A 27865-nucleotide genomic window follows, 5' to 3' on the forward strand; every position below is an offset into this window, starting at 1 on the left:
TTTGAAGAGGGTCATCAAGTTATTTTCAAAGTATAATTTTAAGTAGATTTGGTACACACAAACACTTAAAGCTAGCAATTCATATTCCTAGTAGGAAGTAGCTCTTGAGATTTAGTGGGGGATAGATTTTTCAGTTCCATACTGGCAGTCTAGATTTTAGTTATAAATGCCTGTTCTGGCCTAGTCTGCCAATGAGAGGAAGTGAACTGTTAATGTACATTTTATGAATTTGTATCCATATAATAAGTAACAGATGCAAAGAACTGGCATTTTGGATCATAGGGTGAGCCATGGAGTCAGGTCTATCCTAAATGATGGTTACCATCATTTGTTTAACCCCAATGCATCAGGCACTGCACTCACCTGGGTCTGTACTGTTGAATAAGACAGAATTTTAGCATTTAGCAGGGGATGAGCAGAATGTAGTGATGATGACAGTAATGGAGCGTTTAATCCAGTTGTGTTTTCTTTTTTTTTTGGGGTGGGGGTTGTGGGAGAAAGAAAGAGGTGATGGTGGTGAATGGGGAAAGCTTTCAGACTTGACCCCTGAATGTTGACTGAGTCCTTTAGGGGGAGGGGCAAGGGCATTCCTGGCAGAAAGCACAGTATTTACACTGGCAGAGGCTGTGCAATTGTTTTGTGTTGGTAACTCTTAAGTTGGTGTGCAGTTATGGGCCCCAAAGGGCCAGATGGGTAGAGTGGCTGACTAGGGTGGTAGGCAGGCCTGCCTTCTAAGCTGTCCTGAAAACTTGCGTTTTCGCATTGGGGAGTGTTCACATTTGCAATTTTAGATTGTCATGGTAGTAGTGTTGTCCCCTATGTTAGAAGTTGGTCATGACTCTTTACTCTTGGTACCCCCAGGGCTTATTAATGGCTTGTGACCTCTGCCCTAGTTCATTGCAGTTTTTCAAATGTATTTGGTGCTGGGTTACAACCCAGTTTACTCAAATCCTGGTGTAAATTGAAGCGTGCCTGATAATAGTTCAGTTAATAAATGTTTTGGAAAAAGAGCCTCATTCATGGACATGGTCTCCTCACTCACTTAACATTTTTTTTTTTCATTGTCATATTATCAAAAAAGTGCTCTGAAAACTTATAATGTTACATAAATTGAATGTTCTATTTATTTTTACCTCTGAATACTAAAATATGTTATTCCAGAGTGGACAGTTCCTTATAAAGCTGTATGTTTAATTTCAAACTGACATCTGGTGCCAATTTTATGTCCCAGCATTTTATTTATCTTAAAAATTCCAATTTCCCTATATTCGTAATATCTATTTTTCGTAATTGCATCTTTGTGTTCTTCCTTTCAGTGGGCATTATTTATTAAGCCTCACCTTCATTCTGCAGGAACTTCAGAGATTCCTTCTTGCTCTTTAGAACATATTAGAATGTCTTCTCTTTTTCAATGTCTTTATTGCGTAAATGATATGAATATGTGCATAATTAAACATATTATGACGTTCTTAGCTAAGGATTTCTTTTTGACTCTTGTAGACAGACATTTATGTGAAATGGTTGTTCCTTTTGTAAGTTGACAATTAAATGTCTTTGAAGTTTCCAAAAATGATTTCAGAGTTTGTGGATTGCAGTTTGACAAGTTCTTATAGAGATAGATGTAGGGTCTGCAAGAAAGTTGCTAATTTGGAATCATAACTAAACAAATAGTAATTGATAACACAATGGCAAAAATTGGAATCATATTTTCATTTGAGAACAATTATTTAGAATCACTGCTGACTGAAAGTCCTGTCAGCTTTCCTGTTCATGGGTACAGTGATTGCCCAGCTTGGCTCACCAGAGAATCAGCGGGAGGACAGGGGGACTGGTGAAAGACATACTATTTCTGGTACCCATGCCAGCCATCTTGATTTTCTCCTCTTCTCTCCACATGTGTACCCCAATTTACCACAACTTCATCTTCCCCACTCATAGAAAATTAGAATATTTCTTAGTTATTTTTTCTCAGAAACAATGTTTTACATCAGAGTGAAAATTGTTTTCCTAAACAAGTTGTTTGTTCTAAAACTTGGATAATTGCAAGCAAAAAAACATAATACAAGTATTTCACATATATTACATTTTATAATATATATAACAGTGTAACGCTGTATAGTATATAAATATAAGCAAACCCCCCAAATTAACAAATTACAAACATAGCAGAGGAGGTGCAGTTATGCCTCTGAGGAATATTGGGTTTTCTTAGCAGCCCGTGCTGGCCTTGTTCTGTTATCACCACAAATCCAGTGCTGCTGAGAACACAGCTGTTCTTGTTCTAGTATAATCCTGAATGCCTACCAGCTACTACCTTATTCCTTGCTCTAGCTTAACACCTCAGGGCTTTTTCCTTGACCATTCTGTTAGGAACAGTGTTTCTTTGATAAAGCAGATCCCTGGAATTGCTCTGGCTCTGGGTGTGCTAAATTTACCTTCTCTAAGTTTAAACTCTACAGCTGGGGGCAGTTTCTTCTTTATGTCCCTAAAGCTAGCTAAATCCTTATGCTTCTAAGCAATCTCTCTCTAGATTCCTTTCAGATGGAGATAGTATATTAAAAATTGCTAGTGCAAACCTGTGCCGTTCCTTGAGATTGCTGCAGAAAGGATTACACCAGCCCTTACATTAACCTCCCCCGCCCCTTTTTGTCACCTTCCCAAATCTAAAATTAGGTGAGCCACCTGTGGTGTGTATTGGCATTTTCTGAAAATTTTTGTACAGTAGCTCCCCCTTATCTGTGGTTTCAGTTTTCACAGTTTCAATTACCCACGGTCAATGGCGGTATGGAAATATTAAATAGAAAATTCTGGAAATAAACAGTTTTAAATTGTGTACCGTTCTGAGTAGCGTGATGAAACCTCTCGCCATCCTGCTCCATCCCAGTCGGGAGGCGAATCATCCCTTTGTCCAGAGTGTCCATGCTGCAGACACCCTCCTCTCCCCCGCCCCACTTGTTAGTCACCTAGTAGCCATCTTTGTTATCAAATTGATTTTGCAGTATCACAATGCTTGTGTTCCAGTAACCCTTGTTTTACTGAATAATGGCCCCAAAGTATAAGAGTAGTGATGCTGGAAATTCAGATATGCCAAAGAGAAGCCATAAAGGGGTTCCTTTAAGTGAAAAGGTATGTATGTATAGGAAAAAACATAGTTTGTATAGGGTTCAGTACTATCTGCAGTTTCAGGCATCAATGGGGGTCTTGGAACATATCCCCTGCAGATAAGGGGGGTGATACTCTATATTTAATAGAAGGAAAGTCCATACGCAAGTATGTTCAATTAAGCAAGCATAATTTCCCAAAAAGAGGCAAAAATTACGGTTGGATGAATGAATACTACTTGCAAGCTTGAATGCTCCCAAGATAATCTTCACAGACATGCCAGATCTCACCTGATCCATAGTGACTCTATAGTATTTAACTCGTGTTAGAGCTTGGGAGCAAAAGCAATACTTGGGACAAAATTTCATTCTTAAAGGATAATGTGGTATCTACTTCCACTTATAAATTGTTTTTCACTGAAAGAATTACTGTGCACTGTAAGGGTAAAATAAAGTTTTTATCCTCATCATGTGTTTGATATCTGAGCAAGAACAGGAAAAAGAAAACCAAGATAATGCTAATGGATAAACTGAGACAGAATATTTTTTAACCTAAATAATTAGCTTTTTCTATTGGAAATAATTAAGGAAAAAATAAAATTTTACTTTGTGTCTGTTTCAGTGGAAAAACTTAATGTATTACACTGTAGCATACATAAACTTTATTTTTGTCCTAAAAAGTTATTTAGTTATGATATCAAAGCCCTTCTTCTTTGAAGTACTTCAGATGGGTGAGATGGAAAAACATTCTCACAATGTCATTTGGAATATCATTGGGTACACCTAAGATATATAAGAAAATGTAGTGAAGTCAACTCGAAATTTAACCAGATTGGAGATACTGTGCCTTGTGAGGTGCTTTGTGGAGTGTTATCATATTTTGTAGTCCTTTTAGTCGATTTAGAAAGTTCTGGTTGTGAGCAAAAGGTCTTTATTCTTAGATTTCCTAAGGATTTGTTTAAACTCTGAATGAATACTCAGTAAACACTTAACATAAATATTTTGCAATGTAAATTTCTATTGTAAGTATATTTAGTATTTTTAATTTAGCAATCTTTGCCATGCTGAGAGAAAACTCTTCTCCCTCATTCCATAAGAATGACTTTTTAAAATGTAATCAGAGGCTGGTTTGACTTCTTTAAAAGTAGAACAGAAGAATGAAGACAGAATTTCACCAACTCTGGTCTTGAGCTGATATCCCGATATTCTTAGGGAATATTTTGACTTTTAAGACTCAGGAAGATCTCAGATATTCCTTCTGTGAACTCCAGCCTCAAGTTTAGTGGTTTGGATAAGAAATTAATAATAGTAATGATAATGATTCTTTTGCTGTGTGTTTACTGTCTGCTTGACTCTGTCCTGGGTGTTTTAAACTTTTGCTGTGTCTTAGTCACAAGGCGAACAGTCCTACGGTCCTTTGATGAAGAAGGTAAAGCTCAGACGGTCACTGCGCCAACATGTCCCCCATCTGAAGCACCAAGGCTGGGAGAAAAGTCTAGATCTGACTTGTTTGAAAACCCATTGTCCCTCCACTGTCCTTATTGCCTTCAGAAAGACTTATGGGTAGGATAATTGTATCTTTATAACTCCTGGGGTGACTTACTACCCATTTTTGAGTTTTTCTGGTCTCCAGCAAAGCCACGTAAGAGGACAGTTGAAGAGCTTTTTTATACAGGGTACAGTGATATGTGCATTTGTGTAAGTGGGTCACAGAGTTAAGAAAAAATCTTGGAGAAGCCCTTCTAGTGCTCTTCTTTGTAGCAGAAATGATTAATACACTTTTATTATGGCTTTCTAGTAGTTGGAAATATGAGTGTAAAGGTAGTAGTCTTTAAAAGTAATAAAAGTTTAAATATAATTACATGTAAATTGTGGGTCATTTCAAAGGCACCGTTTTTACAAATGGATTACACACATACTAGGTCGTTCAGACAGCATGCTTTGATTGAATGGAATGTCTTCGCTAACAGTCCATGTCCTCTGTGTTCTGTATTGTCTTTAGGGCATATGATTGTCTGTTAAGGTAACCTTTTCTGTGCTCTCTGTGAGGTGGGAAAGGAAGCTATAGTCTGAGTGCTTGGGAAGAGGCATAAGTCATAATCGTGGGCTATAATAAATGTAACGCCATGAAAAATGGTTTAGCTTCAAACAGCTGAGTAGCAGAAGCTTGTAAAACCATACCCTGCTATTCCTTTCTAGAGCCCCGATCATAGAAGAATTATCCATCTTTTTTAGCTGTGAGATTTTAAGGCTTCTTTCTCAAAATCTCCATTCTCTTGGCTTCTAGCAAGAAAGCAGTATCAAGTCTTAAATGACAGAAATGAATTCCTAAATAAGTCAAACTTTTTTGAGTTTTCACTGAATTTAAATAATAATGCTTATAGAAATGATAGCTCAGGTCTTGACTATGTCAGTGGGACTGAAATGACATGCTAAATTCGAAATGGCAGGCTCTCTGTTTCCCTGTCTGGGTAATCGCTGATAAAACATTAATCATCTCAAGGTTCTATTCAAGTCCATTGATGGAAATTGTGAAATGTAATTTAGCTTGAGGAATTGAATTAATGTTTTCTAATAGCTCTGAGGTATTTAGTGATTTATAGGTTCCATTGCTGGGAGGTGTGTTGTATGCGCATGTGTGTTTAATCTAAATAGGTGATTACAAATGATTCACATTGTGAATCATATAAATGTATATTAACTCTATAATTGGTAAATATTAATATGGCTTATTTGTGCCTCTCATTTTCACATTTACTGCTTTATATACCCAGTACAAAGTGTGCTCAATGAAGAACTACTTGTTGAATTGAAAAAAACACACTTTAAATATATTATACACGCATATATATATGTAGACAGTCATATTTATGTATATATGTTTTATTTTCAAGTAAGTTCAGATTTTATTCTAATTTGATTACTCATACTATGAACCTCTATCATATAAATAGTTTTTCCGTAAATCGTTTACCTCCCTTACAGCTCTTTTGTTATCTTTCAGCCTCCACTCTACCCCATAGCATTTTCCCCTCAAACCTGCATTAATAACATACTCAGATCTTTCTCACTGCTCATTTAAAAAAGTTGCAATATGATGCAGCTTCCATTTGTCTTTCATTTTGTTCACTTTTGCATCTATAGAATCTGAGCAGTTTCTGGCCCAGAGTAGGTATTTAGTAACCATTTATTAAATGAATATGGAAGAGGAAGAAGCAGAAAGCAGTTTCCCTAGATCCTAGGGAAGTCTAATTCTACTGACTCTGCCAGTAGAGTGTCACTTTGGACTAGTTATTTCATCTCTTAAGACTTTGCTCTTCTTCTTTTTTTTTTTTTTTTTTTTTTTGTTTCTTGGCAAAATAAGCATTATACCTATGTCATTGAATTGAGAGAGTTCAATGAGATTATATAAGTGAAATTCCGTATGCCTTAGAACATAGTAGGTTTCAATTGAAGGTTCTGTACTAGGTGCTGTGGGAGCATTCTAACAGAATGTGAATGGAACAGAGTGCATGCTAACGTTATTGTACATTCCAGTAGACAGGATATGTCAGTTATTCAATCTGTGTCATAGCATGTGTCCTTGTGTTGTCACCCAGGGAGATAAAATTAATGCCCCCAGTGATTCGAAGTAGGGAGGATTCACCTCCTGTTGTCACGGAATTTGTTGCATCAGTTCTATTATAGGCCAGTAATAGAATACAGGCAAGTTTAGAGTATTATGAACAAATGGCATGTAATGGTTCATTGGGAGGAGTGCATTATAAACCTGAAAAATAAGTTGCATCTGTATTGTGCAGGGCCTTGAGTTAAGGATAGGCAGTTTTCTCTTAACTTGGTGAATAGTTTGGCGTTTCTAAAGGTTGGGTCTGTGGTTTGGAGTAAAGGTTAGGGAGAAGAGGTTTGGAATCGGGGAGTGAAGAATGGGAGTGAGGTTGCTTCTTGGAATATATAGAAAACCTTGGTTTGTGTGTATTCCGAGTCATTGCTAGACTTCTTCTTGGCACAGTGACGCCATGGCTTTTCTTGGGGCTGTCACTGTCCATTGCATCTACTCTGAGGCCTGCTGTAGAGTACAAGGTCTTGTAATCATGACTGTATTGTCTTGTCCCTGAAGCAGCCATGCTCAGGTGTCAGGCTTGGTAACACTGAGTTCAGAAACTCCCAGCCCTGGCCTAACTCCCTCTGCTTATCTTGCACCAGTCGTCAGAACTTAACCCACCTATACTTTCGCCACACGGGGTTTCATTTTGTGCCTTGAGACCACCATGGTCGTTTCTAGACTAGGGCCTTGCGCTTGTTTGTCTCCCTGCTTGGAACTCTGTTCCCCCAATTTTAGAATTATGGGCTCCTCCTTGTCTTGGGGCTTGTCCTCGGTCATGCCATTCAGAGACATCTTTTCTGATCAACAAGTCAATCTCCATCACGTCCTCCTGTTTTAATTCTTTACTATCTGCTACTACCTTGTTAGTGTCCCATGTTTCCATGAGGGTAGCGTGTTTGGCTCTCTGCTGCCCCGTGTGTAGAATAGTGTTTGACATGTGGTAGGCACTCATGTGTTGGTTGGATGAGAGAGCAAATGAATGAAGACATTTAAGCCTCATTTTCCATGTTTTCTTACCCTTCCTTACCCCACTGATAGTTAATATAAAATCAGAAAGACCACATTAGAAACACTGTCTGAATTGTAGGTAATAGAGAGCCGTTGGACACGCATACAAATAAAGTAAGATATAGTTATTTTTTGGAAGAAGGTCCAGGCTCAAAAATGGATATTGCATTCCTGGACGTGGATGAAAGATGTGGCATGTGTCAGGTTGGGAGTGGCACGGGCCTGGGACAAGCTTGTCATCATGACTGGGGCTGGGGGTGGGGCGGGGCGGGGAGCTCTGGGTTTGGACAGAAGAATGGTTTGTGGGGCTTACTTTCTCCTGCTCCTTCGTGTCCTGGGAATGCAGACTCAATTTCTGGGCCAGAAGCAGTCATTTCAGGTGTCGATTAGGTCTGCAGTGTTAAAGGGAGGAAAGTTGGGAGACTTAATAAATAGCCACAGTAATTACAGAAAGATTTTTTTCAGGTATCTGAGTACTTTGCTTGAAGTAACTTCTCCCCTAGCTGCTCCTAGACATGAGGTTCGCTAGATTTACGAGGTTCTCGTTTGTATGCGGTGTGATCAAACAATATGGTGAATGTTTTAAAAAAAATTATTATAGTAAAAGACACATTGCAATTAATCCCCCTCAAAATAACCCCCCACCCTCACTTTGAACATATTTATCCCATCGTTCTTGCCACTTTCTGAAGCAGTTCTGGAAGCCCTCTTTCATGAGTGTCTTTAGTTGCGCTGTTGTGTCTGCCTCAATTGTCTTGAATCATTTTGACTTTGGGGCAGAGCCAGAAATCCCATGGTGCCAGATCTGGTGAATATGGTGGAGGAAGATACACTGTAGTGTCTAAGCTCGACCCTTGTCAGACAGACATCCTTAGCTGATGGCAAGAAGAAAGCTGTTTTCTTGATCATGATGGCTCCTTTGTCTAACACAAAGATCAAAGCTTGTGTGTACCTTGCTCTACTTTAGCTTAGTTTCCACCTATCACACCCTCTTCCCCATTTAAAAATTGTAAGGAACACAATTGTACTCTGAATCAATGAGAATGTGATCAACTATGGGTTGGTCACTATGACGATATTCAAATAAATGTTTGTGTCTTTTCTTTCTCCTTTCCCCCATATGGAAAATTGGAAACTAGGGAAAAACAAAGGGAGAATATACTTCATGTGTTCTGAAAAGAACATAGATGGAAAGTCAAATTTGATTTGTCACAATTTCTGGGACCTTTGAGTAGATATTCTGAGTCTTACTCCTCCTCCGTTAGCAGTAATTTTAAATTAGATTTGAAGAGTGGTTGATGAATAGCCCCAATTGCCATGTGCATATGAACCCCCTCTGGCTAATGTTACCCGCTGCCCATCTGCAGTGAAAAAAGAGACTTGAGAATGATACTCTGCTGAGATCATTTTTGTATATAAGGGATAATTATATCCATGTTAGTGAAACCCAGAGTGAGAGTGGCGATTGGCTTTTTGTGGAAAAAGTAAATGTATGAAATTTCCTAAGTGTATCCATACATTTCATAAGTGTATGAAGTGATGCTGGTTGGGTGGTGATGTTATAGTCTTTGTATAAATAATGGAAACAGAGGTCAGTATTGGGCCATCTTAAGACGACTTCCCTGCCATTCTCCTACTTCCTTCCAGCTTGCAAATTCTAGTGTGTTTAGCAACAGGCATTATGAGGAAATATTGAATATTACTGACATATATTCCTCTTTTATCTGGAATCACTGGGATATTCTGATGTCAAGCCAACTGGATAATTTTAAAAAGCAACACTGGATATCATTTCCCCCTTAGTGGAATTGTGAATTGAAGGTTGACAATCAACAATTAGTTCCTGGATGTTGTGAGAAAGAGGAAGAAACTGTATATTTATATGCTTTGGTTCTTTTTGAAATGTAATTGTATTAGTTTGCTAGGCTACCATAACAGAATACTGCAGAATGGGTGACTTAAACAATTGATACTTATTTTCTCACAATTCAGGAGGCCAGAAATCTGAGATCAAGGTGTTGGTTTCTTCTGAGGCTTCTCTCCTTGGATTGTAGATGTTCGTCTTCTCCCTGTGTCCTCATATGGTCTTCCCTCTGTGTTTGTCTTACTCCTCTTCTTATGACACCAATCATACTGGATTAGGGCCAATCCCAATGACCGATGTGAAGTTAATTACCTCTTTAAAGACCCTATTTCCAAATACAGTGACAGTCTGAAGTACTGGAAGTTAGGACTTCAACATACAAATTTTTTATTTTTATTTTTATTTATTTTTGGTGAGAGGCCGCAGCCTTTCACAGTGCTATACTTTTTTTTTAAGTGATTGTAAAACTCTTGTTAAATGAATTTAAGGGAAGGATAGACCAGCTCTGTTTAACTAAACTTCTTATACCGATTTCTGTGAAACAAAACACTTCATTAGTTACTGTTTAATATCACAGGTTGCTTGATTTTTGACCATTTGTCATGTTTCCTTCAGAGCATGTCATTTTTGAAGATACTGTGTATTTTAATGTAGAATGACTTTCAGTAGAGCAGTTCTCCTCAGGCTTTAACATGCATATTAGTACTATAGGGATTTTGCTAAGATGCAGATTTCATTTGAGTAAGTCTCGGATGGAGCCTGAGAGCCTGCCTCTAACATGTTCTCCAGGTGATACTGGTGGCCCGCAGACCATCTTGAGAAGCAGGGCCAGGATGGGCTGCACAATTTGCAGGTACCAGTGCAGAATGAAAATGTGAGTCCCTTGTTCAAAAATGATTACGATATTTGAGACTGTAACAACAGAGCATTAAACCAATTGTATAGGGCCCTGTGGCAATGCCCAAGAACCAGGTGTCCCTGAGCTGGTGTCACAGCGCTAATGGAAGTAATCGTAGTGCACTTATTTACACTGATTTGTCAAATGATTACTTTTTTGGCCAGTGATAAAATTCTTATACTTCTAACTAATGATGGCTTTATATTGTGTTTGCACAAACTACTCTCAGAACATGGGGAAGCGATATGCAGGAGATGCAAATAAAACCAGTTGCTCCTGACACTCTAAATATCTTTGTCTATAAAACAGAATATTGCCACCAACACCACTGTGATTATAATATATAACTTGTCCTTCCTTTGGAAACTGTCAAATGAATCTAGGCCATGACACATGAATTCCTCTGCCCAAATCATAAAGATTCTTCTGTGTCCTTGAGATTGCTTTTTTTTTTTTTTTTTTTAAAGATTTTATTGGGGAAGGGGAACAGGACTTTATTGGGGAACAGTGCGTACTTCCAGGCCTTTTTTTCAAGTCAAGTTGTTTTCCTTTCAATCTTAGTTGTGGAGGGTGCCGTTTAGCTTTCAGTTGTTATCCTTTCAGTCTTAGTTGTGGAAGGCGCAGCTCAGCTCCAGGTCCAGTTGCCGTTGCTAGTTGCAGGGGGCGCAGCCCACCATCCCTTGCGGGAGTCAAACCAGCAACCTTGTGGTTGAGAGGAAGCGCTCCAACCAACTGAGCCATCCGGGAGCTCAGTGGCAGCTCAGCTCACGGTGCGGTGTTCAATCATAGTTGCAGGGGGCGCTGCCCACCATCCCTTGCGGGACTTGAGGAGCCGAACTGGCAACCTTGTGGTTGAGAGCCCACTGGCCCATGTGGGAATCGAACCAGCAGCCTTTGGAGTTAGGAGCATGGAGCTCCAACCGCCTGAGCCACCGGGCTGGCCTGTGCCTGCTTTTTAATGGTAGTATTTTACTCTTGGAGAAAAATTCATTCCATTTTTCCAAGGTGAAGATGATGATGATCATCATACAAAAATTAATTCCAAAATGCTTGAGTGACACATACACATGGATTTGTCATTTTGTTTTCTACCAAAAAACACGTAGTCCTATATACGGAGTCATATGTCTTCAGACTGGTCCCCCATTTCTCCTGTTTCCCCTTCCCCTCCTTTACATTAAGGGAACTGTGTAGGCATGTATTTCTGGAAGCCAAAGAAATGTTTTTCATTTAAGATTAGCCCAGGGAGAAACCTCAGGTCTGATGAAAATAGTCAGGTGTGTTCCTACTCATCCTACGAGATTGCCTCTTGGTGCTTTTCCAAATTCTTGATACTGAGTTCCTTTAATCAAGTAATTATTTCTAAGAAAATGATCAAGTCATTATGTCTCTTATATTCTTATTTTCTTCCTACCTATTTCCCGTATCTTTATTTCCAGCTGTCCTATTTCTGTATCCTTCAATTTGGGCTGAAAACGAATCTGTGTTAAAGCATTAGTTATTACTTGATATTACGAATCCATTTTCTTCTCATGGATATTTGAATATCATGGGATTTTAGGGAAGATTTTTTAAAAAACAATTCTGATAAACACCATGTGGAGCACTCTGATTCTCTAGGTCTGGAATGATAGCCTGCATTTTTTAAACTATAAGTGATGTATTTATCTGGTTCAAAATTCAAAAGGGATAAGTAACACCACCATCTCCAAGCCGTTCAGCTTCTTCCTTGGAGACACTTGGTGGTGTATGTGTGTGTGTGGGGTGTGTGTGTGTCTGTGTGTGTCCGTGTATGTTCTTCTAGAGTTAGGTTAGGCTTAAATGAGCAAATATAATCACCCCTCCATGTTATTACAAACAACAAACTATTTTCATTGTTTGTTACCTTTTAAAAAATTATGTGAACTAGAACATCCTGGGTTTTTACCAAAGACAATACCTTCAGACTGTAACCAACTAAAGCAGAACAATTGGAACAATAGGAAGTACGTGTGCTCAGTGACCTGAAAGCACCTTCACAGACCGTGGTTATATTCTCCTATTTCTCACAATGTTGGTGTTATCTGTAGGCTTCCAGAGTTTTGACAAAAAAGAATTATTAGAGAACGTGGTGGGCCTTATTATTAGAAATAATAGAGAATTAGCAGGGGAAATTTAGTCGGGTGTTTTTAAAAAGAAAAATTAGCATCTAGTTAGCTTAATTTCAATTCCTAATAGACTGATGAAATAACATTAACAAGAATGCGTAAACATCTATAAGATAATGGAAGACGGACCAAAGACTTGAAAGTAGTAATTGTGTAAAAACCTGATTGCTTTGCTTGATAGCTTTACAGAATTACTTGATTTTTAAAAAGGCTGTAGATGTTAAATATCATGATTTTGAAAAAACATTTTTTTGTGTGTGTGGAAATCTTCCATACTATATTAACTGAATTGGATAAAGAAATGGTAAATGTGTAATAAACTGTTCAAATGGTAAATGTGTAATGATTATTACAAACATACCAAATTGAAGAGAACTACAGGGTAATGTGTATATATATATTTAATGATCTGGAACCATTACTTAAGCAGTATATTAATGAAAGCTACAGATAATGGTGAAAAGGGTGCCTTTTTTTTTTTTTTTTATGAGAATGAAGCAGTAGGGTCAAACATGCAAGTTTAGTATAACAGCAAAAGGTGAAATAGACTTCTTTGCAAATGGCTAACTGATGTATCCAGGGAGAAATAATCCATGGGATTAAAGGAAGGAAAAACCTAGTGACCAGATTACTTAGGAGATAGGTAGTAAAATCACAGTTGATTATTTCATGAATTAGATATGAACTTGAAGTACAATTAACCTAAAGTTTTTTAGTCCATATAATGAAAAAATATCAAGCTATAATCTAGGATTACTGTTACATATTTTGTCAGCCCAGTTATCCTCCCATCATTAGATGGCATTATGATTGGGCAAACCAAGGACTTGTGTGCTGCAATAAGGGTAATTTTCAAAAAAGGTGTGTTTCTCAACTGAGAACATAAAGAAAAAGTAGATATACATTGTAGAGACATACACGAAAATTCATTGAGTCAGATGATATTTGTTTTCATGTGATATTGGAATACTCAACATTTTGATAAGTTGGGCACCATGTAACTCTCTTCTTCAAAGTACTAAATACAGCTGCTCAAGGAGAGATGAAGTAGGACTAAGGAACCAGCACCTGAATGTTCTTTCCCATAGATACATATCATCCATATTTTACATGTTTAGGCTTAAGCTTAGAGAATTTGTAATGTCTTACCAAACGTGTTATAGATAGTAAGTGGCTGAAGTGAAATTGAAACCTATGGTTCTTTACTCTCCAAGCACAAATTTCTTTCCTTCTTACTACACCAGAAAAACCTTTGCATTGGAGCATTCTAGACAATATCAGTAGTTCATTCTTCATTTTAGGGAGCTGTATGGGGATACTATGTATACATGGACAAAGAAGAGGGTAAGATTTCAGTCTCTAAAGCAATAATGGTGGGTTGCCCTTTTGACTTAAAGAGTCTCACATCAATGAATGCATGTCTACCTTGGACCAAGAAAAATAATAGTTCGTATTATCAGTGAGACATGCTGGGCATCTTTGCATCTTCAAATATGTGTATCAAGCATAGGTTTTATAACCTGAATGATGCTAAGAATTTGTCATACTGTATGATTTATGTATACCAAAGGCTCTAATAAATAAAACATATAGAAATAGTAGCATTATTGATAGGAATTGAGCAGGTAGAGATGATGGAATTCAAATTAGTTCCTAATTTACCATGGTTTTTTTTAAATCAATTTTTTAGAAACTTTTGGAGAATTAAAGTAAGAAAATTGCAAAACACAATTCTTCTTCTGGTAGGGAAAATATTCTGTTTTCCTTTCTTGATTATTTTAACAGAGAATCAATACTAATATCATTTGTATTATCCTTTCGTGTTTACAAAGTAGATTCACATATATTCTCATATTTCATCTGTGCAGTGACCTCTGGAAGATAAGATGTCCTATTTATGTTTTTAATGTCTATTTCTTAACTCTGTCTAAAAGCAGATTGATTGAGCTCCATCTCCTCAGTTTAGAAGGCTGGTCTGGTTAACTGTTTGATGGAACATTTAAGAAGGCAGAGGAAAAGAAGAGACAGTGATTCTAAATATTAAAAACTACTCCTGAAATGATTTGGGTAGCAGTCTTACTCATTTTTCCAAAGGCTGCAAACAGAACAAAACCCAAAGAAAACAGCAAAAGCTGGGAGGTGGTGTGTCTCTGATCCTGTCACTTACAATAGCAGCTTTCTTGACTCTGCCTTTGAGAATAGTACACTTTGGATGTCTGCTTCCAAGGACAGCTGCTTTTTCTTCTCAGTGTTTTGTTGTTTCAATGGCGTATGCTTAAACTTGATTTATACTTCAGCATTAAAATGAAAGCTAAGATCTTTATATTTTTATTTTCATAATATTTTTATTTAATATTTAATAAATGCCTTCTGGTAAATTTTTTACTTTGTTAGGATTAAGTATACAGTTTATAACCCCAAATACGTCAAACAATGATAACAGTAGCTTAAACACGCTTAAAGTTTCGTATGTAAAAGAAGTGAAGCTGTTGGCAGTCCAGGGCTGGTATTGTATGATGGCCCCAACGTCAGAGAACCGGACACCTGTCTCCCTGAGGTGTCATCCTTGGCACATCCCCTGATGGCCCAAGGTGGCTGCGTAAGCGTCCACCATCAGGTTCGCATTCCACACAGCAGAAAGGAGGAGCGTAGGTGGTTTCCCTTCTCAGCTGGTTTTCTGAAGTATCAAATAGCATTCCTGCTTTTATGTAATGCTTTAGTTGTAGGACTAATGTGAAAACAGCCTGTTGCAAGGTGAGCACATACCTACCTCCTCAGCTGAAAATCAGGATTTCCTTACTGAGGAGGCAGAGGAGAACTGATTTTGGTGAAGCTCCTCTCAGTCTCTGTCACATAGAAGGTCTAACCCACCAGACCCGCAGTGAGGATACTTTGGGACAATCAATTCATTTACTTCGGGCTGTTCCAGTACAGATGTTGTGCATGATAGCTGCTCTTCATGTATAGGTGCATGTTTACTAGAATCACCACTTTGTTCTTTTAAATAAGTAGCACTGACACTCGATTTCTGTACTGCTTTGAATTTCCACATGATTTCTAAAGTCTTCAGGAGGAAATGCAAGCAGCATAAGACTAGAATAGTTAGTTCTCAGTGTGATTCCCCCCTCCCCCCCTTAATCTTTAGAGGAACTGAAAATTGCTTAGAGAACAGTGGGCAAAATGCCAGCTAGCCATTTTTTTTTAAGTATCTAAGATTATGCTTTAGAGAATAGAAGAAAATTCCAGAAACATTCTTAAGAAATTATTTCTTTCAAATGTGGTTTGGAACTGTAAAGGACAATATGTTTTGTAGCACAACTTTTAAGACAACTGAATTGGCAATAAATTCACATAACGAAACTTCGAGCAAGTCTTTATATTTCTACTGGGGAATTCCTTGGTTCTTGGTGTAAATTTTTAAATAGTTAATATCAGCTTTCTATTCCTTTAGTTGTGGAGCTAATGTGAAAGCAGCTTGCTGTGTTACAAAGAACGCCTCTAGTTAGCTAATGAATCAGCTCATGTGTTTCTGTTGTTGTCAGGCATGCTAAATAGTATTTTTTAGGCACCTGAGGGATTGCCTGTAATATTGTTATTGTGAGATTCTATTTCTCATCCATAACCAGTGAAATCCCTCCTTTCTAGCACTGCCTCTTATTATCCTCTCCCCCTCCAGTTCTGGTTCTTTCCCACAATCTGTTTTCATCAGGTTCAGCTTTACACCAAGAGAGTGAGTCTTGGTTTCTCAAAGACCTGGATCTTGGTTCTAGATTTCCCCCCAAAAATGTACAAAGTATAATTACTGTATAAAACTTGGCAAATTGATGTGTTGTTTGAGGTCTCAATACTTCCACATTTAAAGCAAGAGGTTGATTTAAGATACTGTTTTATTCCACTTCTGAAAGTCTAAAACTCTATGCAATGGCATTCTTTAATTAGCTAAAACAATTCCTAGTACCCATTTGACCAAGAATCCCAAATAAATATTTATATTTAAAGATGCTATCTTTAATCCATGTAGTTGATTAGTTTTTTAAACTAATAACTATAGTTATTAGCATTTTAAAACAAATTCAGTGTTTGATATTGAATAATTATTATGAGTTCAAGCATGTAAACTTTTAATTTTTTTAATATGTTACCAGTAGTTTATAGGAAAAAGCTGAAACAGAAATATTACTCCACACCCTCACCATATTCTCTATTTTTTCTTAGAAATTAAATGATAAATGTATTTGATCATTTAAGTCAGACGAAGAAGGATGAAAGAGTCACCTTATGAATTAGCAAATATCATATCGACCTCCTTGAAAACATTGAATTTTATTTCTATTCAAATAGTACATGCTTCATTTCCTGGCAGCTGCCATTGTTCTGAAGTTATGGAACCTGTTCTGCACACATTGTCTGTAAGTTGTTCTATTGTGGACCTTGTTTGCTCTTAGAATTATGGTGTGATCTTTATGTGCCTGAGCTTGATCATGATTTCAAGCTTAAAGATGTTAAATATGGGAAATTCCAAGTTTTTGGAATAGGTTTTAAGGAAAACAGCCAGGATTAGTTAAAAAGAAGGGAATATATACAACCGTTTAAAAAAGAAATCACATTTTACCGTTTTTAGCAAACAGATTAAAGCAAGAGGTTTTTATCAAGAATGTTTAACTGGGTGATTTAGAATTATTTTCTTTAGTGAAAATGGTGGCTATTATTTATTTAATGCCTACTGCCTGTCAATGAACGATTCTCTTTACAAAAATGTGTGTGTCTGTGTGTGTGTGTCTGTGTGTATGTATTTGTTTTTTTATTTCATCTTCACAAAAACTCTCAAGCAGAACCCATTTCATGGGTGAGGAAACCAAAGTCATCCAGGGTAAATTGCAGGTGGGCTCACCTGATCACGGAGTCAGTATGACTCATTCTCATGTGAGGTAATGCTTACACGCTGGGGTTTATTGAAAAAGATGTTTCTAAAGTGATTTAATAATTTGCGTCCTTGAATAAGCAGATCTCTTGAGATTGTGTATGCTTAGCATCCTTCCCCTTCCCTCTACCTCAGTACCTCTCCCTATAAATAGTATAAATTCAGCCTGAACTCATTCAGAAAAATCAGAAATTAAAAATTTTGTCCACGTAAAAGTCTGATTAGTGGATGTAACACAGTACATAATAATAAACTACTCTCAGAAATGTATGAAATGTGTGTTATCTTAGGGACTGAGTGCATTTGAAACCTGGAAGCATTGTGTGAGTTGAGAAAGACACAGGCTCTGTAGCAGAACCCGGGTTTGAATCCTGACTCTTAAGTACTTGATGTGTGATCACCTAGAGCCTCAGTTTCTTTATATGATAAACTGGCGAGCAGAACTCACCTCAGAGTTGTCAGGTGAAAATGAGATAAATGCACCTGCATGACAAGCATGGTGCTTGGCAAAATGTTAGTTGCTCTTTGATAATTCTATTGTTCCCTAGCATGGGAGTACCTTCTCAATCAACGAAAGGAAAATGACGTTTTAAGAATCTCTAAAACCCATAAATGAAGATTTACTCAATATTGGGAGTGTTTTTATAGCTTATTTGTAAAAGATCCTATAGAATTTCTCTAGAGTTTTTTTCAGTGTGCCCAGAATATAATTCAGTTTTGAATTTTATTCTTTTAAATAATTTAACATTTTCTGTGATATTTTTATTGAATAGTAGTTGAAGTATTCTGAGGAGGTGTTACATCTTTAAAAAGTTTATTCTAGTATCAGTTGACACATAAAATAAATGATTTCTATCCCTGAACAACAAACATAAAGCTTTGATTTAAAAATTAAAAATATATATATAAATACATTATTTTCTGGTAGTCTCTGCAGTTTTTATTAGGAAAAATTATTTCTCAGTTCTATTTCACAGACAGGGAAGACGAGTCATGTGATACTCATTTTACAAGAGCAATAGAGCGATGGATTTGGGCAGAGAAGGAAAAAGGTGTGAGGAGAAAAACATTGTGGATTCTCATTCAAATTGGATTCATTCTGCTGTGTTGTGTGGTGTTCAGAAGCAAGGGTAGCCATTTGAAACATTTTTAATTTTGATTCTGGGTTGTCATATTGTTCAGTGAATGTGACTGGAAAGGTGTCTTGTGCAGAGATGCTAATTTAAGAATGTTGTCAGTTTAAATGTTCCTAAGAGGATTAAACAAATTCCACAGCACAGAAATGGACATGTTTGGGAGATTTTTGTCTCAAATAATTTTCAGAAAACACACACGAATCATTTACTAGACTAAATATACGGGTATAGTAATGAGCTCCTATGACTGAACAGTCACTGAAGGAACTTCCTCTGTAGGCTTGGGCCCGGCCACATGAGCTGCACACCAAATTTTAATTAGAATTTATTTACAGCTAGAATCTGCTCCTGTGTTTTTCTCCCGAAGTTAATAATGAAGCATTCCTCCTTGCCTTGTCATTAGTATTCAGAGCTCCATCAGGCTGCAGTTCAAACTCTTTCCCTTGTTTTTGTCAGAGAAGATGATGGAGCAAGGTTGCTTAGAAACACTTAGCCACACTCTCAACGGGAATTATCAATCTGCTCGGTACGTTCACCTCCACATGCGGGGGAGAAAATTGAGTTTTGCTGCTGACGTTAATTGATTGCAAGTTGTTTTAGTGGGAGTATGATGTTGAAAACTAGATTTCCTTTCATTTTTATGCATTAGATGCAGAGAAGCAATACAGTAATACATTTTACTGTAACTAAAATTATCATAGAGGTGTCTAAATTTGGATTTGTGTGTTTTAGTATTCAGATCTTGACACCGGTCAGCTTACAGGATTATCTTTCGGGTTTGGAAACTGTTTCTGTAGTGATTTCTTGGGTTTCCAATAAATTCACACAGCCGTCTCCTTCAATAGAGTTCTGATTAGTGCAGTCGGGGAGTGACACACGAAATTCAGGGTGGGTGGAGGGGTGAAATGAAAACCAGCTGCCATCTGGTTACCTCTAATTTTATATGGTCCAAAAATGCTTTTGTCTTCTTTCTTTTCTCCTCCCCTCTCTTCTAGTCAGATAGCCGTCTTAAGAAATTTATTGCCCTAAAAGTAATGAATACAGTGTGTTTCTATGGATCATTTGATTTGAATTCATTTTTAAAGATTCTTAAAAGCTGAAACAAATGGGAACACTGCAGATGAGAGAAAGTTAGACAAGCCAACAAAGAAAACACCTCTCTGAGGTTGGGATGGGTCGGTTTGGAGTAAGGAAGAGAGGCCAGAGGCAAGCAAACAGTATTGTTTTGGATCTGTAGCTCTGGTCCTCAGTAGCACCTAAGCTAGCTTGTGTGTGTAAGACACAGTGTCCTTTGTCATAAGCTATTTTATTAAGGACTCCCATTGAAACGAATGGATTGATCTGGAGCGGCCATACCTTTTACTCTCTTGTCAAACATCTTTCATACTCGTTCTTAGTTATTGAAGACTACACATAAAAATCATCTGCCGAGCTTGACAACGCAATGCTCATTCCCAGGTTTGCTCTTTCCAGATTCTGACTTAGTGGAAAAGGTGCCGCAGCCCATCCCAGGTCTGCTTACTGGGAACCTGCAGGAAAAGACCCAAATACCTGATTTTTTTATAAGCGCTGTGATGCCTGATTGGTCGAGAAGCACTGCTCCTTTAAGTTAGGCGGTCTTGAGATAGGAGTTCTTGAGTCAGTCTGGGATTTCAGATTACAAAAAAGTCCATGGAGTGTGTTCTTTGTGTATGCGAGTAGGAGATGGGATCCAAAGTAATTTCTGTGACTACTAAAGTTTTCCACTAGAGCCAATTTTGAGGAAAAAGAAAAAGTCTACTACTTAATGGCTATGTCCTAAGGGTTTAAAGTCTCTTGGAAAGCATCTATGAGATCTCATTAAATAAATATTCTGGGATGTTGAATCCGATTTGTTAAGAATTTGTACATTCTCAGAATTTTATTTGTCTCTTTTAAAATACACTTAAGTAATCTTTTTCATTTTTATGACTATGTTCATATATAAAGGAGTCTTGTAGAAACTGATAGTGTCAGTGGTACCAGAATGGCCGATGGCTCTGAATGGCTGCTTAGGAACCTGGCTCTTCTGACAGTTTTTGCCGACAATCTTTGAAAGTCTTTCTTATTCCAAAGTTTATGGAGGTCCTCTAGGCTTACCACCATTCTTTCTTTTTAACATTTTATTAAATCTATTGGAGTGACACTGGTTAATAAAATTACATAGGTTTCAAGTGTACAATTCTGTAATGCATCATCTGTACATTGCATTGTGTGTTCACCACTCAAAGTCAAATCTCTTTCCGTCACCGTATATTTAATGAATATATCTTTACCCTTTTCTACCCCACCCCTTCCCCTCTGGTAACCACTATATTGTTGTCTGTATCTATGAGTTTTTGTTCATTGGCTTTTTTTATTGCGTTCTGTTTTATATCCCATGTATGGGTGAAATCATATGGGTCTTGACTTTTTCTGTCTGACTTAGTTTGCTTAGCATGATATTCTCAAGTCTATTGCCATTTTTTCTTGGGAGAGCATTTATTTGTCTGCAGGGGAGAGGGAACTTCCACGTCTTGGTTCTATGATTCTCTGTCTGAAGGCAGCGCTGGCATCAATGCTTTATTTATAGTGTCATAGTTTAATAAAGCCCCAAACAGTCTTGTAGGTAATTGGGCTTAAGTCTCTCACTTTTCATTTTCTAAACTAAGTGGCTTGAGTAAATTCTCCAAGCCCATTTTAATGAGCTTTCAGCCATATTATATCATCTTTTTACCAGGGCAGGTCCCTGTTTTGGAGTCACATGACTTTGAATTTTGCATGTGTGTTTGCTTCTTGGAAAATGCTGAGAACTACTGGGCTCCTTTTTTGTGTGCAGTGGGACACTGATTAGTGGATCATGCTGCATTGTGTGTTCCAGCCCCGGAGGGCATGTAAGGAAATAGGGACAAATGCCTTGATCTGATGATGGTCAGGTCAGAATCTTGGAAGAACAGATGTGTCTATTAATGTAACGGTGAATTTGAGGGAGGAATTTAGGAAGGTTTGACACAATTGAGATCACTGAGAATGTATGATTTTTACTGTTTTAAAGTAGTAGTATTTAATCCTTAGACCCTCTGCCCCTTTTTATAATAAATATTTGCTACTTTTCTTTTTGGTATCCTGTGATGAAATTCATAGAAAAATGTAATCTAACTATAAATGTAATAAATAGATAGAAAAATGAAATACCTAAATTCTTATAGGATATATTAATCTATAATGTTTACATTTGTAGGATATGTTATAGGCTAATTCATAACATATCAAAATAAGGGTAAATACAAAGGAAGTAACTTATAATAAAAATATCATTCTAAAATGTAAATGTTCAACTATAAACTAACCTAACTGGAAAACAAATGCCTTTACAATTTCAGAACATCCCCCTCCAGGAGGTGGCAAGGCTCCTTTTGAAGAACACGTTGTTTAAGGTTGTACTTCCTGATGGCATTTTATGTAAAGTGTATGCATGAAGCAAGTGCAATTCATGAACTATGTTGAAGTTGACTTTGTGAATTCCTTCAAAGCCACAACTAAAGCAGATCCTTGAAATTCCAGATGTTAACTATAGGGGCTATTTCCAACCTCCGAAATTTGTCATATCAGTGTATGGTATTACGTCCTCCCACAAACCATGTTAAATAAGGTAGAAGACTTTAAAGTGATTCCTTTAGGATATAAATAAGATGTAAAATAAGTCAGTATTTAAAAAAATTTTTTCCACCAAAATAAATTTTGTATTATGTTGCTTCATTAGATTAGGCAGCTTCACTATCACTTTTAATATAATAACTAATAGATTTATCTATCTTTTTTTTTTAAAGAAAATCATTTTATGAGGTCTTGTATAAGAGATGACAAGCAGAGAGTAGCAAAACCACAATGATGTGGTGCTGGTCAGTCTGAGGTTAACTCAGTCAGTACTTAATAATTCACCTTACCTTATTGTGCTTTTTTTTTCAGATCACATTTTAGCTGTTTCAGTTAGTTTCATTAGTAAGACAAATCTTTTTCTTACTTTGAGCATCAGTAATTTTCAAGATATCAAAAAATTTGTGGCAAACATTTAGAGTTGTTGCTTGCTTGAGTAATTCATAGTTCCACATATTCATATTTATTTCAATTTGAGAAATGTTTTTTCTTTGTGGAACTCCTCCTTGCTTGGATAATGCAAGGGCAAGTAATTTCTTACTGGATAGAGCATAATAATATTTGTTTGGTTTCTCCCACTAAATCTGTAGTTCTGCATTATTTTTCCTATTAGTTAACTTATAAAAACAAAACAAGTATTGTTGTTTACCTAAATAGCTAAACTTGTACAAATGATACACATCCAATTGGTCCAAATATGAATCCCTACATTATATGAGAGGGTAATTTTACAAGCCAGTGTTCCAAAAAGTTGAATTGCTGGTGCATTTATACTCGGTACATTAGCGTTCTTAATTGAATAAATCACTGATTTCTTCAACAAAAGTTTCAATTCCATCTGTTCTTTTGGTTTATTATTCTTTGGTGTGTCATTTGCTTTATTTCCCAAATATATAAGATTTTAGCTTTTGTCATTTAAAATTATTGCTAGTTTTCTTACCTCCCTCCTGCTGCAGAGAAAGCCTTGCTATTGTTCATGTTTAATGGTAGCTGATTTTCAATGCTTAATGCTACCTCACTGGGTAATAAAGACCAAATGAATTATATGCATAAAAGACTTAGAGCAATGCTTGGCCAATACCAAGTGCAGTACAAATGTTAGCTGCTTATATCATCATCATCATCATCATCAATCTGTTAATATCCTCATCTATATCAATCAATCATTATTATCCTTCTAGCCACTCAAGAAGAGGAAATTTAATATTCATAATATAAATTTTTGCCAAACGTTTAATCAGTTAAAATACTTTTTAAAAAAACATTGCTGTTAATAGGCCTGTAGTTGCTTCAGATGTCTGGTTTTGCATCTGCTGCTTGTTGATACAGGAGGGTGAATTTATATGGCCAGTGAGCTACAAGACACTTGATTCTGTAGTTCTGTGGTTCTCAGTGTGGTCTGGGGACCCCTGGAGTTCTCAGGACTCTTTTATGGTTCTTAGGGTCACAACTATTTTCTTAATAATGCTAAGATTTTATTTGTGTTTTCACTCCCATTCTCTCTAGAATGTACAGCGCATTTTTCTAGAAGCTGCACAATGTGCGGTGGCTTCCTTGCTCTGACAGTGTGCTGCGACCATGTGTGCTGGTCTATTCTTGTGTTTTAAATTTTTCTAAGTTTTAATTTCTAAAACGGGTAATATGGATAGATACAACCCACATGAACAAAAGCTTTATGGAGTTTTCAGTAATTTTTAAGAGCATAAAGATTCCTGAAGCATCTAACCTTTAGTCTCAACTGGTGAGGCGCAGGCCACAGCTCCTAGGTTGCACATGGCAAGCGGAGCTTTGAAACTCAGTTTGCTCATTGAGGCATTAGGATGAAAAAATTGAAAAACCTATTTTTGTGTTGTTACCTTTCATAGAATCCAGGATTTGAACATTTTAATACCTGAAGAGGAGTGCCAATTTTAATTCACATTTATCTAGTTGTAAGAATAAATTGCTATGCCCCCTCACTATTTGGGACTTCATAAGCTATTGGAGTTTTGAATAGAAACAAAAGCAGTCCCTCACATTTTAATTTTTCCTGACTAGCCTTTGTCCCTCACCTTTGCCACTGAGAAGAAGAAAAAGATTGCCAAGCACTGTGGCAAAGCAGGAAGGAAAGGCTTGCTTAACCAATGGTCAATGAATCCTCCCTCAGACAGCTATAGATGACCTTAGTTTCATCATCTTTTTATGGTAACAATTTTTCTACAGGTTTTGATAGCATTTAGTGATGTTGACTTGTGAAAAAATTACTGTCACTTATAACACAGTATTATATTTAGGCATTTTATTTTATGAGTCATTTTTCCTGCCATAATTTAGAAATACTTGAAAATCAAAAGCAAATGAAATGTTTTGTGTAAATTTTCTTGTGGTAATAAGATCGGCCCCTCTCCAAAGCACCATTGTCCTATAGAATGCTTTTGCAGTTCTCTCGAGATTCCATACACTGATGTTTAAACCTTAATGCAATAAAGTTTTTATTTTGCTCTTGGCTAATGTTGTCTACTTAAGAGAACTCTGCAAATAATTTGTTTGAAGGAAAATATGGTTTTTTTATTTTTCAATTACAGTAGACATTTAATACTATTTTATATTAGTTTCAGGTGTATAGCATGGTGGTTAGATGTTTGTATAATTTATGCAGTGATCCCCCTGATTAGTCTAGTACCCACCTGGCACCACACATAGTTATGACAATATTATTGACTATATTCCCTATGCTTTACTTTACATCCACATGACTACTTTGTGACTCCCAAGTTGTTATACTTCTTAATCCTTTTACCTTTTCATTCCAGCTCTCCAACTCCCCTCTCATCTGGCAATCATCAATTTAATCTCTGTATCTGTGAATCTGTTGCATTTTTGTTTGTTTGTTTATATTGTTCTTTTGATTCCATATATAAGGGAGATCATTTGGTATTTTTCTTTTCTCTGAGTTATTTCACTTAGCAGAATACCATCTGGGTCCATCCATCTTGTTGCTAATGGTAAGATTTCATTCTTTTTTATGGCTGAGTAATATTCCGTTGTATAAATGTACCACATCTTCTTTATCCAGTATATTGATAGACACTTCAGTTGCTTCTATATCTTTGCTATTGTAAATTACACTGCAGTGGACATACGGCCGCATATATATTTTCAAATTAGTGTTTTTGATTTCTTCAGTTAATACCCAGAAGTGGAATTGCTGGTTCATAACATAATTCTATTTTTAAGTTTTTGAGGAACCTCCAGACTGTTTTCTAGAGTGGCTGCACCAATTTGCAATCCCACCAACAGTGCACAAGGGTTCTCTTTTCTCCACATCCTCGCCAAACATTTGTTGTCTGTTGATTTGCTGATGACAGCCATTCTGACAGGAGTGAGGTGGTATGTCGTTGTGGTGTTTATTTGCATTTCTCTGATGATTAGTCATGTTGAGCATCTTTTCATATGTCTATTGGGCATCTGTATGTCCTCTTTGGAGAAATGTCTATTTAGGTCCTTTGCCCATTTTTAAATTTGATTGTTTGTTTTTTGGAGTTAAAAATTGTTATGCCTTAGATTATTTATAAAATATTGTTTATCTGGCATTTTAAAAGTTTTTCATATATTTTTAGGTAGTATGAAGATGACTTTGGTATACTAAGTTTAGGTTTGACTATTAATACCTATTAATTATTACTCACATGAAGGAATGATTCTTTGTTTTTGGATTGTATTAACATTTTCATTTGGAGATAATAATACACACTTAAATATAATTAAGCCTGTATCAGTTGAAGTATTTAATATTTAATACTAATAGAAAAAAAAGTTAGGAAAGTTAATTGATGTGGGGACAGAGCCAGGAGTGCAGTTTCCAGGCTCTCGGCCTCATGTGGAAAGGTGCTGGCTCAGGTAGTAAATGGCCATCAGCTGTGATTGCTGTAACCAGTGAGCCATTGGGCACTAATATAACTGCCGTGGCTACGCTAGCAGTAAATGGGGAGCTAGCAAGAAAATGGTGGCTGAGCGAGCAGGAGTGGATTGCTGTTAGCATGGCGGAGTGCGGGTTGCAGATTGCAGAGAAGTGGATGGCAGGTTTCAGACAGTGTGGCTCCTGCTTCCTGTGTCTCCAACCCAGCCGCCAGTGAGAGTATAGTGGTATGACTCCCCTACCTATGGCTCCATGGGTGTTCCTTTTTGGCCTTACCATGTCCTGCGTTCTTATGTGGGGAGTGGGACCAGAGACCCCGCAGGCTGCCCCACACGACAATTGGGCAGTTGACATTTGAGTGCATCCTTTTTACAGCTGAGGGCGTTGAAATTCAGAGAGATGAACTTGTCGGTAGCCAAATGGCCAGCAAGTTCTGGAGGAGGATTTTAGCTCTCATCTCTCTGACTCCAGTGTCTCTGTTCTTTAACTAGCAAGTTGCTGTATCTGAGAATAGAGTTGGTCACCCCCTGGCTCTGCCACCCTTTAGCTCCCTGACTATTAGTATATTATTATGACATTATTATTACAGTAGTATTCTTAGACTTCAGAGTTTTGTTATTTACGAAAACAATCTCTAAGTTTTTCTTAAAAAATAAAATCCCTTTTGTTTTTATCTTTTATTTCCTGAAAATCTCTTAAATGTGATTTGTGTTTTTTGTATAATTATCAGAGACCAGCTTTTTACATTGTATAGACGCTTTCAGAATGAACACGTTTTTGATACATAACCAAAGTATTTAAAATGGTGATGAATTAAAGCCTCTTCTGAGGGTGCCTCATTTGCCAGTAATGGAAACCTGACTATAAGATGGGTTGAACATAGAAGTGTGTTCATCGTGGTGGAGAACATTATTTATGTTTGTAATACTAACTTCAATTTGGTGAGTTTTGATTTAACTTTTATGTCCAATGAGAGTCCCAGCAGGATAAAATGCAATTAATTTTTCGGCAGTTACTAAAACTCCTTCTCTGTTCACCGGGAATCATAGATAAATAAGAGACTGGAGTGTTGATCCAGGGTGGTTACAGATGGAGCCTGGAAGGGAGAGATGAGGGAGCAAGTACATTTATTTCCCCACAGGAAGAGAAACGCAAAGTGAATGGAGGACAGTTGGTTTCCCTCCCTCTTAACCACCTATCGGTAGTTCTCATATGAACACAAACTTGATTATATTTGTTGGATGTAGAACTCTGTGTCATGTGCATTTTCGTAAACTAATCGTGCTTGCTAGCTTGATCCTACAATTACACACATCACACGACTCTGAGGACAGATGGCTGGAGCATAAATCTGGAATTGTTAATGTCAAGTCTGTTGCACTAGGCTTCTTGGTAAAATATTGATAGCTTAGTGTCCAGCTGTAACTGCTGGTTTCTGGTCTTCTTATTTTTATCTTATTGTTTAAATGAATAATGCCATTACTACTTTAAAAGCCACTGAGAAATTTTAAATTAAATTAAATTGTCAAAGTACATAACTGATGTTTGCATCCCTTTGTATTTGTGTTAATTAGTGATTTGTAAGCAGTGCTCTATGGATGAATTTAACCTCTGAATGTTTGAATTTCTGACTA

General features: G+C 37.0%; 1 protein-coding gene across 18 annotated transcripts in view; it reads left to right on the forward strand.

The window, feature by feature from the left end:
• The window catches only part of PARD3 (par-3 family cell polarity regulator), a 612084-nt gene that overhangs the window by 172830 nt on the left and 411389 nt on the right, over nt 1–27865 (forward strand). The window contains exon 1 of one of the 18 annotated variants that reach the window (XM_074324706.1): nt 19111–19205. The exons of the other annotated variants lie outside the window; for them this stretch is intronic. The gene's annotated coding sequence lies outside the window, so the exon portion shown is untranslated. Of the gene's footprint in view, nt 1–19110; nt 19206–27865 lie in introns of those variants that run through there. 18 annotated transcript variants of the gene reach the window in all.

This window comes from Rhinolophus sinicus, linkage group LG02 (genome assembly GCF_036562045.2).
Source record: "Rhinolophus sinicus isolate RSC01 linkage group LG02, ASM3656204v1, whole genome shotgun sequence".
Lineage (NCBI taxonomy): Eukaryota > Metazoa > Chordata > Mammalia > Chiroptera > Rhinolophidae > Rhinolophus > Rhinolophus sinicus.